This window comes from Sphaerodactylus townsendi, linkage group LG11, assembly GCF_021028975.2.
Source record: "Sphaerodactylus townsendi isolate TG3544 linkage group LG11, MPM_Stown_v2.3, whole genome shotgun sequence".
In the NCBI taxonomy this organism is placed as follows: domain Eukaryota; kingdom Metazoa; phylum Chordata; class Lepidosauria; order Squamata; family Sphaerodactylidae; genus Sphaerodactylus; species Sphaerodactylus townsendi.
The window spans coordinates 18,165,215-18,178,212 of NC_059435.1; positions in this window are offsets into that span (position 1 = coordinate 18,165,215).

Below are 12,998 nucleotides of genomic sequence, written 5' to 3' on the forward strand. Positions count from 1 at the left end.
CACCGCTGGACCCTGCGCTACTTTCCCGGAGTAGTGCGCAGCAGAAGGTAAGTGGGGAAAGCCCCGTAGTCAATAGATCACACAGCAACCAAAGATGTTTTAAAAACATGTCAGCCAGCGAATCATTGTAAAAGGTGATTCATTTAAAACGTTTTGAGGTCGGAAATAAGATGTTTTGGGGTAAAAAAAAAGTGGAACTCCGTGGAGGAAATCTTCTATGTCCTGCCTCAAAACATTTTGAAAGGTTCGTGAGGAAGGGGACCCCTGTTTAGAGTTGTGACAGAATTACAGCAAGGCCAGGGCAGTAACTCATGCAGAGATATAGCCAGCACCTTAGTCTTGAATGGAGGGAGTATTTTGGACTTACAGTGATTTATTTCTCCTGCCATCCTATTGAGCTCAGCACGTGCTTTTAGGATTACATGGTTCAGGTTCTTTTGATATGTTCTTGCAGTAAGCATTTGTGTCCACAACTGTTCATTGATTTATTTCACCTTTGAGTGAACTTGTCTCCAAATCACAGATGGTATTTTTAGGACCATTTGTTGTATCAAAATCTTCATAATAGTGCTGCACATGAGAAGTTTTTCCAGTAAAAATGCAGCGAGAGATTGAGCTCTCAAAATCCATGTTTTTAATTGATGTTTTGATACTTCTTTTTTGTTGTATATGTTTGTAATGAGTTGGTTTTAGGGTGTGCGTGTTTTTTTAACAGATGTCTATTTTTTTGCTGATGACTGTGTTCACTGTTTATTCAGTGGAAAGTTGATACAAGTACCCAAAACAAATCAATGTTCAGAGTCTTTTCTGGCTGAATCTCTTGAAACGTGGATGTATGTGCTGTGTTTTATGCTATTATGTGCCACTGATTTGAACCTCCACTTGTGCATTTAAACTTCCCACCTGGGATGAGGAATTACCAGCTTCAGTCCTAATTTCCTGCTCTCGAGGAAAGAATCGAAGAGCAGGAGAATCGAAGAGCAGGAGAAAGCTGGCCTTCACATAGTGATGCTATAGGAGTTTGCCTAGTCTTTGCGGTAAAGACCATAGAGACTGGGGAAGGCAGGCTAGAGCAGCATCCAGTAATGACATGGCATCAGTGGTGGGATTCAGCAGGTTCGCACCGCTTCGGCAGAACCGGTGGTTAAAATGGTGCTTGTAAACAACCAATTGTTAAATAATTTTAATCCCACCACCGGAACCGGTTGTTAAATTATTTGAATCCCAACACTGCATGGCGTCCTTCCCAAACTCTACCCTTCACAGACACTACCTCCAGTAGAGACACTGGACACTATAGAATCAGGAGCTTGTAGCCCACTTGTCAATGGTTGCCCGGGGACCCCAGTATGAGACATGGCCCTTGTTAACGCGCGCAACGACCGATGCGGTATGGAATCATTTTTATTTGTATCACCATATTGTTCCCTTGGAATATTCAAGGGTGAAAACTGATCACAACCACAGTTTTAGGGAGCAGGTGGTAGGGGGAGGGATTTTGACTTACTGTATGCATATCCAAATAATCAGAGGCGTAACGAGGCAGCCCTGGGCAAACTGTAGCCCTGGGCAAAACCTGAGTTGGATGCCCCCCCCCCCCATGGGCGGCCACTCCACCAGGACCAAATTTTTTTTGCACCAGGACATTGGTGCCACCAGGGGGTGCATTTGTAGACATATCAGCACCAAAATTGCAGCATATCATCGGGTGACTGTCCTTATGCTACACCCCAAGTTTGGTGAGGTTTGGTTCCAGGAGTCCAATGTTATGGACTCCCAAAGGGGGTGCCCCTATCCCCCATTGTTTCCAATGGGAGCTAATAGGAGGTGAGGGCTACAGTTTTGAGGGTCCATAACTTTGCCCCCCCCCCGAACCAAACTGCACCAAACCTGTGGGGTATCATCAGGGCAGTCTCCTGATGAGACCCTGAAAGTTTTGAGACTGTGCATTCAGAAATGTGCCCCCCTCAGCCTGCAACCCCCATTGACAGCAGTACAGAAAACTCAATGCAGAACAAAGATTCTTGGACAAATTTCTGGGATGTTCCTGAAGGGGGCGCATTTTTGGATGTATTGGCACCAAAATTTCAGGGTATCATTTGGAAACTGTCCTGATGGGACACCCCCCCCCCATGTTTTGTGCAGTTTGGTTTAGGGGGTCCAAAGTTATGGACCCTCAAAGGGGGTACCCCATCCCACATTCTTTGCTAAGGAGAAGGGAGATACCTAACTAACGCCAGTGCAAATAATACAATTGCAGAGTGAAAGAATTGTAATGTCTTAAAGCTAATGTCCTGCTCAAATGTCTGGGTTGAAGACTGGGTAGAAATTCCCTTCCATGTGCTCTAGTATCTTCTGTAACTTTCTGAAGAAGACTGTGGAAGGATATTAGTGGATCCCACGTGCTACATTCAGTGGAAGCTTCTTCCAAGTAAACATAGTGAGAATCACAGCCTTGATCTTCATATATAGGTTCTAAAATTTAAACAGATAGCAGGGAAATGTTGGCTGATTCCTCACAACACAAATAAAATGTCTCGGAGATGAAAATAGAAGCATTTTGGGGAGGAGTTCTGCACAGTGTTTTCCACCAATGTTTTTGGAATGTTTTATTTCAGCTCAAATCCTTTTATTTAGGATCCACTAAACTAGCAATTTTTTCCTCAAAAAATGGCTTCAAAACGTTTCCTGCTTGCTGTGCGGAGATCAGGAAACATTTTATTTCTCCTTCCCAATTTTGAAGCTGTCATTTTTGTTTCTCCGCTGCCAGCTGCCACCCGCCATTTTCTGCCGCTTCAGTGATTCTCTGTGTGGTCCGCCATTTGCTGAAGTGTCTTATGGATGTTTTCTCATCTAGCATTGCAGCTGGCAGCCATTTCTGCCATTGCTGTGCTCTAATAAACTCAATATCACCTGCCGATTGCACAAACATGTCATTTTTCAATTTTTAAAAATTTTCGGTGAGGTATATTCAATGCTATAAGGACACGAAGTCCAAATCAGCAAGGCTTTGGATCTTGAGACTCCATAGCTTTTCATCTCAAAAGCTTTATTTGTCCATGCTACGCAGACAGAAAACCCTCAAATGGTTCTTTTCAAAACGTTTTAAATGTTCTGTGCAGAAAAAAGCCAATGTCTGATTGATTAATCTCTCTCCTCCCACACACCCCTTTCTCTGATTTACATGTCTCAGGGCTGGAAAGGTGTATGATAGAATCACTTTCTATAAAATTGAGTGTTGATATTCCTTTGAGGTAAGTTGGAATGGTCATTGCAACTTCACAGTCATACCAATTCAAACTTCGTAAATATTGTCACAGGCTTGCTATTTGCCCATTCTTCTCTTTGTAGTCAGCGAAATGTTGTTTTAAGCCAAAATAATGCTTTTCAAAAGCATTTGTCTGAACACCAACACCAAAAACAATACACAAAAAACACTTGAGTCAGACCATTGCTGAATATTTTAATACTGTCTTAGAATTTTTGAATCATACAGTATTACTATGATAACTTCATTTCTCATTACAGAAATCCACAAGATCACAAAAAACAACTGTTTAAGGAGCGTATAAAAGAACCTTCATATACAGCACATGGAAGCCATTCCCATTGGGTCTGGCTTCAGCATAAACAGCAGGATTTTTTTCTCCTTAGTATTTCCCCCCCCCCCCCCAGTCTTTACCTTCTTTTGAAACATGTTTATAACATAAATATTATACAGCCTCTAGGAAGCCACAGTTTATTCAGTCAGTACCTCGTCCTGGACCAGGCATGGGTTTACTGGGGACCAGGCCCGAACAGAGGGGGGAAGGGGGCAAGTGGACCAGTTGACATGGGCCTATGATTTTGAGGGGCGCCTACTCCCTCAGGTAGAGGCAAAGGGAATATTGATATTGTAAAGAGAGTAAATGAGGATCCTATAGCACAAAATATTAATATTTTAAAGACTGATAATAAAAGATTGATGCAGATAAAATACAGAAAAATGCAGATAATGAAACCAACTTTTTTTTTAGTTCAGTTTCGTTGGACTTAATGAGCAGTTTGAAATGCGTCCAAATTTCCCATCTGGCTTGGGCCTATTACCAGTTTTGCATGCCTCCTGGTGGCCCCATGCACTGTCCTTTTAGAACCCAGGTGTCAAACTCGCAACCCTCCAGATGTTATGGACTACAGTTCCCATCATCCCCTGCCAGCATCATGCTGGCAGGGGAGATCAATGTAGCAATCCACTGCTGCCTGACTGGTGGCTTTTCTTCCTAGAAGTTGAATGGACCCCAATAGCTCTTTGAATTAGCCCTGGGCATAAGTAAATACTGGGGCAGTAGTTGTTTGTAGAGCACAGATTATCCTATCTTCATCTTGAATCCTGGGATGGGACATCCCTGATGTGGAAATATATAAGACAGAATTTTATAAGGAGAGAAATGTATAAGAAGAAATATACAAGACAGAAGTTTTACCCTCATTGTATTCACAATGGAACCAATTAAGTATGACTTAGAAGATCTGGTTAAGATTCCAATACGATTAATACGATACACTCCAATTAATTCCTTGTAGTCCACAGGGTTGGAGTCCTGTCTCAGATATTACCTGCCACTCCAAACTCAAAGATTGGAAGTGGCGCTGAATTTGAGACCAGATTCATCAGCCTTAAAACATGATTCAATCCCTGAGGCCCCTCCCGCACATGCAGAATAATGCACTTTCAATCCACTTTCATAATTGTTTGCAAATGGATTTTGCTATTCATACAGTAGATCCAGCTGGGGTACAGTGGATTAGTGCAATATTCTGCATGTGAGGAAGGGGTTAGATTGAGAATGTAAAGGACTAATCAAGAGGACAATAGCTGACCTTGTCTACAATAGTAGACAAGTTCGCTCTCATCTTTGATGAGAACTACAGCCAGACTCCATACGTTGTACAAATCAGGACTTCTGGGCAGACCCAAGTCCTGGCACCATTATTTAAGGAATCAAGTACTGGTTAGAAGTAAAAATAAGTCATTACTGACGGCGAGGCTAGAGATTATATTATATAAGATAGTTTTAAACCTATGTTTCAATCATGGTACAGTCTGGAGGTGGCAGGAGCTATCTGAAGCAGGAAAGGGTAAGGCAGGAAGAAGTTCTGATTTTTATTTCAGACATAAATGATATACTCATCTTGGTTGGAAGGAGGGATGGGTGTGGGAAACTGTGCTTGGGGAAGACAAAAGGGAAAGATGATTTCAATTTGGAGTGTATTTATTAAATCATAATTCAAAACAGGACTTGGGTGGGAATCTGCAGCTGGAGGCAGGAAGGACATTTCTAAGCTTACATGCATCAAGTGATCTAAGCAAGGCAATGAGTGAGGGATTTGCATGTTGAGTATCAAGGGAACGCAAACGGAGATGCTGTTTTGTTGATTTCTATTTCAGCGAAACTTAAAGTTTACTAATGAACTACTGAACTGACATTTTTGGCTGATGGAGTTCCTGTATTACTCTCACTGGGGAAAGATCATATGTGCCTTTTGACCTCACGAGCACTATGTCCAATTACCTTTTCAGTGGGGTTGTAGCCATTGTAGTTCATAACCATGTACTAACTAAAGACCCATTGAATTTGATAAGCTGGTGAAAGGGAAAGAGATGGAGAATCCCAATCTTTTCTTTATCCGTTGAGGCTGATTTCTCAAGCAGAGCATTACATTGTTCCATTGAACTCAACCAAAACTCCTGAGAATTGAAATAGCTTCTATCTGTGTAGTCCTGCCCTCAGTTCTGTTTCTTAGGCCTTGTTCTTATGCAGAGCAAGAGATACATAGTTTCTTGACTGCATTGCTCCAGAGCATAAGTCAGGTGCCCATGCTACAGAATGGTCCTCCATGTATCCAGGGGGGAGTACCCCAATAATTCTACACTAGGAGCAGAGATCCAGCTCAGGAGACGTACCATTGCTGCAGCTAAGGTGGCAGTGTTCTAGCTGCAGTAGCAGCCCTTTATCATTCCTGAGCCAGACACAGCCCTGTAGGCCATTGTTACCTGCACTGGCTCTGGCGATGGTATGACAGGAAGCACTTGGGGCAAGAAATCTTGTCCCGAAGCACTTCCTGCTTGTAGCGCGCTGAGAGAGGAGATGCATTGGGGATCTTGTCCAGACGTGCTTCCTCTTGCCCCACACCTGCTTCTTGCTTTTCCTGAGGAAAGCAAGAGCTATTCTGGTGCCATTTTTTATGCCACAGCGGGGTGAGGCTAGGGAACACTGGCACTGGGTAATCGTCCAGTGTATACTATGCAAGGGGTGTGCAAGTACAATAACCAAACAAGCAAATATTTGCACACAACGTTTCCAGCAGTCATAGACAGTATAATTTGTTTGTTGACTAAATCTACAGTATGTACTTTAAAGGGGCTGTATGAAGAAGAAGAAGAGTTTGGATTTATATCCCCGCTTTCTCTCCTGCAGGAGACTCCAAAGGGACTTACAATCCTCCTTGCCCTTCCCCCTCACCGCAAACACCCTGTGAAGTGGGTGGGGCGCAGAGAGGAAACTCAGGAGGCTGTGGCTAGCCAAAAGGTCACCCAGCTGGCGTGTGTGAGGAGTGCACAGGCTAATCTGGAATTCCCCAGATAGCAAGCCTCCACAGCAAGAGCTGACAGAGCTGGGGAGTCAAACCTGGTTCCTCCAGATTAGATACACGAGCTCTTAACCTCCTACGCCACTGCTGCTCCTCAGTAATGTATCTCAGTAATGCCCCAGTATCTCGGTAATGCCCCAGGTACGCAACATGGCAGAGTCACATGCAGACAAAGGAGTTGCATTCATGGAAACTAATCAGCACTTTTTGCAATTGCTTCCCTAATCTTTACAGGGATAGCTGTTGACTAAATCTTGAATGCTGAAAACCCAACACGAGCAACATATGTAGCCCAGCAGAGTGACGAAGATCAGGAATGCAAGTGTGGGTTTAAAACTGAAAAGGAAGAGGTTGAAAAGGGAAGTATGAAGCTAGAACTACCAACCGATCAGGTTGTTGCACAGATGGAAAGGAATCAGAGTTCAGAGAATGTGGCACCCCCCTGCCAAAAGAAAAAAAAGATTCCTCTGAATGTCGAAAACTGTCCAGGGGAGAAGAGTTAAGCTTTAAGTAACATGAGCCACTACTTGCAACCTGACAAAGACAGTTGAGAAACACATTAATCTCCTAATTTACTAAATTTGTCATGCTGGAGGGCAGAAAGTTGGTATACATCTAGACACAAACCTACACAGGCTGGTGTACTTCAAAGGAATTGCAGTAGGAAAAAATAGTAATCAAAATCCCCTCATCCACCAAAATCTCTGATTCCGAAATTCTACAAACTCTCCGGTGGAGAGTTTCTTCTCCTTTTCTCACAGTACTAGAATACAGGGGCACCCAATTAATTTGTTGGGAAGAATATGTTCCTATATGGCAGGGGGGGGTTGGACTTGATGAAAGGCGCTTGTAAGGAGTATAACACAACTCTATGATTCTGTGAAATTATGTTTAGGACAGACAAAAAAACTCAAGCGAGAATAATTTAACGTTGGAATCCGCGGCCTAGTGGAGAGCCATGGCAGGCATACAAAGGGGGTAAATATATTCATCAAGGAGAGGTCCATCTATGCTACTAGCTATTGTGACTGAAGGAAGCCTCAATTTACAGAAATAGCAAACCTCTTAATACTAGTACTAAGAAGCAGTATCAGGGAAAGTATCCTGGTCTCTACATCTTGATGTTTTGGCTCTCTAGGGCAGGGGTCTGCAACCTGCGGCTCTCCAGAAGAGGAACCGCGTGGCATAGTGGTTAAAAGTGCTTGCACTGCACCACTCCTACCGCAGTCAGGAAGTTCGAGCCCCCCCTGTGGGTCAGATGTCCCTGGCAACTGGCTGAAACATAGTCCAACTCAGCCATCCATCCAGTCCTTGGTAAATGCGAATTACCTACAGCTCATAGCTGGGGGGGGGTAAAAGAATAGCCCGAAAGGGGAAGCAATGGCAGAGCACTACCCGACTCTCCAGATGTTCATGGACTACAATTCCCATCAGCCCCTGCCAGCATGGCCAATTGGCAAACTACCCCAATGTGTAAACTACCCACAGCTCTCCAGATGTTCATGGACTACAAATCCCATCAGCCCCTGCCAGCATGGCCAATTGGCAAACTACCCCAATGGCAAACTACCCCATGGGTCTCCAGATGTTCATGGACTACAAATCCCATCAGCCCCTGCCAGCATGGCCAATTGGCCATGCCAGCATGGCCTGCCAGCATGGCCAATTGGCCATGCTGGCAGGGGCTGATGGGATTTGTAGTCCATGAACATCTGGAGAGCCACAGGTTGCAGACCCCTGCTCTAGGATAACTGTGTGAGGCAATATCCTGGACTAGATGGACCACTGGTCTGATCCATCTTATGTTCTCATTTAGAAGATTCTGAAAAATTATTTCTGACCCACCTTCAGATTTAAAAAAAACCAGATACATTTGAGTTCCAATGTACAAGAAATCATGGCCTTTTAGCTGAATGATACTTCTTTCTTTTTATTTTGGTTAAATTTTTAAAGTTATATTTTTCAGCAAACCTTGAACCCCCCCTCTCCCCCAGACAAAAACATCTGCCTTGTCTGAGAGGGGCTTGGTTTTCCTGTTTTCATAATTGAAACCGGCCAATAGAGAGAGAGGAGGTGGAAAGAGAGATTTCACACATAAATATATGGTGTGTACTGTTAACTATGATGGGTGAAACAGCACATAAATGTTTTTCAAAATAAAATCTTCCTGTATGAATTGTTTTAAAAGAGCAGAGGCTGCAATTGAGTGTGTATGTTTGTTTATTATTGTTATTATTGTAGTGGGTGGGGGCGGTATGTTTGAAATATTGCCATTAAGGAAGACTTTATATCATGCACTAATTCTGCAAGTATCATTCAGCTAAAAGGCCATGATTCCTTGTACATCAAAACTCAAATATATCTGTTTTCTTATGTCTGAAGACAGGTCAAAAATAATTTTTCAAAATCTTCTAAATATATAATTTATACTATAATCAAGATTTAAATGTAAAATGTTGCAAATTCCCAAATAAGTCTGTGACATTGTATTAGTGTTTTACTTTTTTAAAAAATCAAGTGAAGAAAAATGAAGGAACATAGACTAGTGCCACACGAAAGACTCTAATAGCTTATTCTTCTCAGTGGCCCCTTCCGCACACGCAAAATAATGCATTTTCAAACCACTTTCACAACTGTTTGCAAGTGGATTTTGCTATTCTGCACAGCTTCAAAGAGCACTGAAAGCAGTTTGAAAGTGCATTATTCTGCATGTGCAGAATGAGCCTTTGTCATTACTGGTTTTCCAAGCAAATAATGGGAATTGTAAACTTTCTAAAACCCTTTCTAAATTGTTTCTTAGATTTGTTCTGTCTTGGGCAAATCACTTACCTCAGTGGACTCAAACTATATCCTTTCAGGGAAAACCTTCCATGTTGACTTATCTGTTGTAGGACCCCTGATGTCTACTATCTCAGTAATCCACAGTAATCCAGCGTCAGTGACCCCAACTCCTTGCCTTTCTCCAGGAGGAGAGGATTGTGGGTGGTCAAACACGCCCCTTACGTGACTTGCAGGAGTGGCGCCAGGGGCTCAGACCCTCCCCCACCCCCCTCTCGATACCTATGAGCTTAGCATTCTCTAGGCTGCAGTATGGAAACCATTAATTTAACTTAAGCAGTATGGTAACGTTGTAAATTATATTGGATATTTCTTGGGTTATTTAATATCTCATAGTGAAAGAGTAGAGGTATAGTGTGCTGTGTCATATAACATTTTCCATAGAATCTCCTTTTACTGATATTATCCAGGAAATGAAGTAAAAGGTGAGACTTAATGACAGTAGTCCTATGCAGAGTTAAACTCTTATATGACCATTGATGTCAGTGGTCTTAGAAGGGTGTATCTAGGTTTGCATTGTTGACTTGGGTGTATAAAAGATAGCCAAGGCTGCTGTAGTGCTTGCGAAAAAAACAATCAAGGAGGTTTCCATATTGAAGTTTTTCTGTGTACAAATCCCTTAAGAGCATTCTTCTCTGGTTGATGTTTTCAAGATGTTCAGTGTGATAATGTGATCAGGGTATCTCATGCGTGAGATCCCCACTCCCATTCATATCTTTTGTGGGTCAAAAGGAAATGTCAGCAAGTAATGATAAATCCCTCAATTGAATTGGTAGCTTTCCGATATTTTATTTCAGTTAGAGGTAGAGTTCAAATGAAGATTTCTTCTCCTTGAACTTGGCTGGTATCAGCAGGAGTGTCGCCGGACGATATCCTGAAATTTTGGTGCCGCTATCCTAAAAACTGCGTCCCCTGCCGGCCGACCAAGTAAAAACACTAAAAATATCAAAAATACATTTTTGCTCCCCCCCCCAGGTACGCGCCTGTGCGACGCGCACTCCCCTGTCCTGTGGTAGCTACGCCACTGAACTTCACTGCAGATCTTTGCTGCAAATGTGCATCCAATCGAGATTATAGTTCTCAACGGCAGTTTTTCCTCCAAATGGCAGATGATTGGGGCCCATAACAAAGCGGGCATTGGCCTGTGCACTACCACAGAGAATTCCCTCTCTGGTATGCACTCAACTGAAGGGGAGCCACCCACATAAAACCCACGGTTGAGTAACTTGGGTGATGGGCAGGTTCATATGGGAGAAGGTGATCCTTTAGATACCTTGGTGCCAGATGTTTTAGAACTTTATCGGTTAAAGCTAGCAAATGTGAACTGTGCTTGGAAATGAACCAAGAGCCACTGAAGATCTTTAAGTACAGATAAAATACATTCACCGTGGTGAGTCTGGTTTACAGTCTGTTGGCCATATTGCAGATTGGTAGTAGTTTTCAAGAACATTTCAAAGGCAGCTGCATGTGTAACAATTGCAGTCGTCAAGCCTGGAATTATCAAAGCCTCGATTACTGTGCAAGGTCAACTTTTTCAAGGAGGATGCAGCTGGCATAATAACTGAGTTGGGTGAAACGTATTCCTTAAAACAGATGCGCTACTTGCGCATCCATAAGCCGAACAGGATCTTCTGTTTCCCATAAGCTGCCAACCTGCTCCTGTTGGGGAGTAGAAACTCTAGCCAATGCCAGTAGAAAACTATTTCTGTCCTTCGTTGAGACACCGTACAGCAGGACTTATTGCAGCTGGTTCTAAGCTGGGATTTTCCTCTGTTCCTTATTCATTGATGTTTTCCCTTGCAAATTCTATGAGTCTGAAGTGCTGCAGGGAGGGAAGGTGGCATAGTATAGCCTGATCTCATCAGATCTCAGAACCCAAGCAGGGTCAGAACTTGCTTGGGAGACTGCCAAGAAAGGTTCCGCAGAGGAAGGCAATGGCTAACCCCCTCTCATTGGCCTTGAATGCCCCTTGCTGGGGTAGCCATAAGTTGGTTGCAACTTGATGGCCCTCACATACATATGTGAAGTGCTGCAGTCTTATCCCCAGTCTTGCTTTCAAACATTGGCCCCTTCCGCACACGCAAAATAAAGCGTTTTCAAACCACTTTCACAACTGTTTGCAAGTGGATTTTGCCATTCCGCACAGCTTCAAAGAGCACTGAAAGCAGTTTGAAAGTGCATTATTCTGCATGTGTGGAATGAGCCATATATGGGACTGGAATAGTAGGGAAACGCACTGCATCATGTGATTTGTGATATTTTTTGCCAAAGATTGAGTCTTCAGAGAATAACAGGTGAACAACGCTGGCTCCAGATATTTTGCTGCTGGAAGCAGAGCACAAAATGGCACCCCTACCCTCCCATCCAGACTGCCTGCAGCATCTTTTCCTAAGTGTTCTAACACCTGTCTGTTGTGGGTTTTCTGGGCTGTGTGGCTGTGGTCTGGCGGTTTTAACTTTTAATGTCTCGCCCGCATCTGTGGCTTGCATCTTCAGAGATGGCAGAAGATGCCAGAAACAGATGAAGGTGAAACTTTAGGAGCTAAAACCACCAAAAACGGCCACACAACCCAGAAAACCCACAACATTCTGGGTGTAAAAGCCATTAAGAATGCATTGTTCTAACAACCTTTGCATGCACACTGCATTGTGCTAACATCCCTTGCATGCCTTTATCTCTGATCAGGTATCACAGCAGCTAGCTCTACTTGTCCTCTGACTTCCAGCTTTCCTTTAAAACACTATGTCAGGAGTCTGCAACCTGCTGCTCTCCAGATGTTCATGGACTACAATTCCCATCAGCCCCTGCCAGCATGGCCAATTGGCCATACTGGCAGGGGCTGATGGGATTTGCAGTTCATGAACATCTGGAGAGCAGCAGGTTGCAGACCCCTGCACTATGTCAATTTGGCATATCAACTGAAGCTGACAAAAGGCACTGTGTGCCGTGGAGGAGACCTTAATCTCCAACCATAGCTTGGAATCCCGCAGCAGCGCTGTCCTGTGCGGCCCCGAGCAGCGTGATGGTGCCGCTTTCCACCTCCCTTCCTGAGGGAGGTTTTTGGAAAGCGCCGCCTTCCCGTCGGTGCGGTGTGAACCTCACCGCACCGAAGGCGTCGCTTTCCCGTCCCCTCCCCAACTCACCTTGTCCTCCAGCATCGGTCTGGAGGGCTGCTGAGACCCGCCCACGCTGGCCTCTGACCCCTGGAGGTCGGAGGGCAGCATGGGTGGGTCCCTGCAGCCCTCCAAACTAACGCTGGAGGATGAGGTGAGTGGGGGGAACGCAGAAGAGGTGGCTCTGTGCAGAGCCGCCTCTTCTGTGCTGGCCTCTGCGGGGGCTGCTCGCACGCTCCCGTGCGAACAGCTCCCTCCCCTCCACCGGCATATTTTCTGCCAGTGGAGCAGCGCCTCTCAGCGCCTCTCAGTGACTTTTATACCAAAGACCATGGTATCTTACTGGACCAACTCCAGGGAATGGGATTGGGGCGTACTGTACTACAGTGATTCTCCTCCTATCCAGGGTCGGTTCCA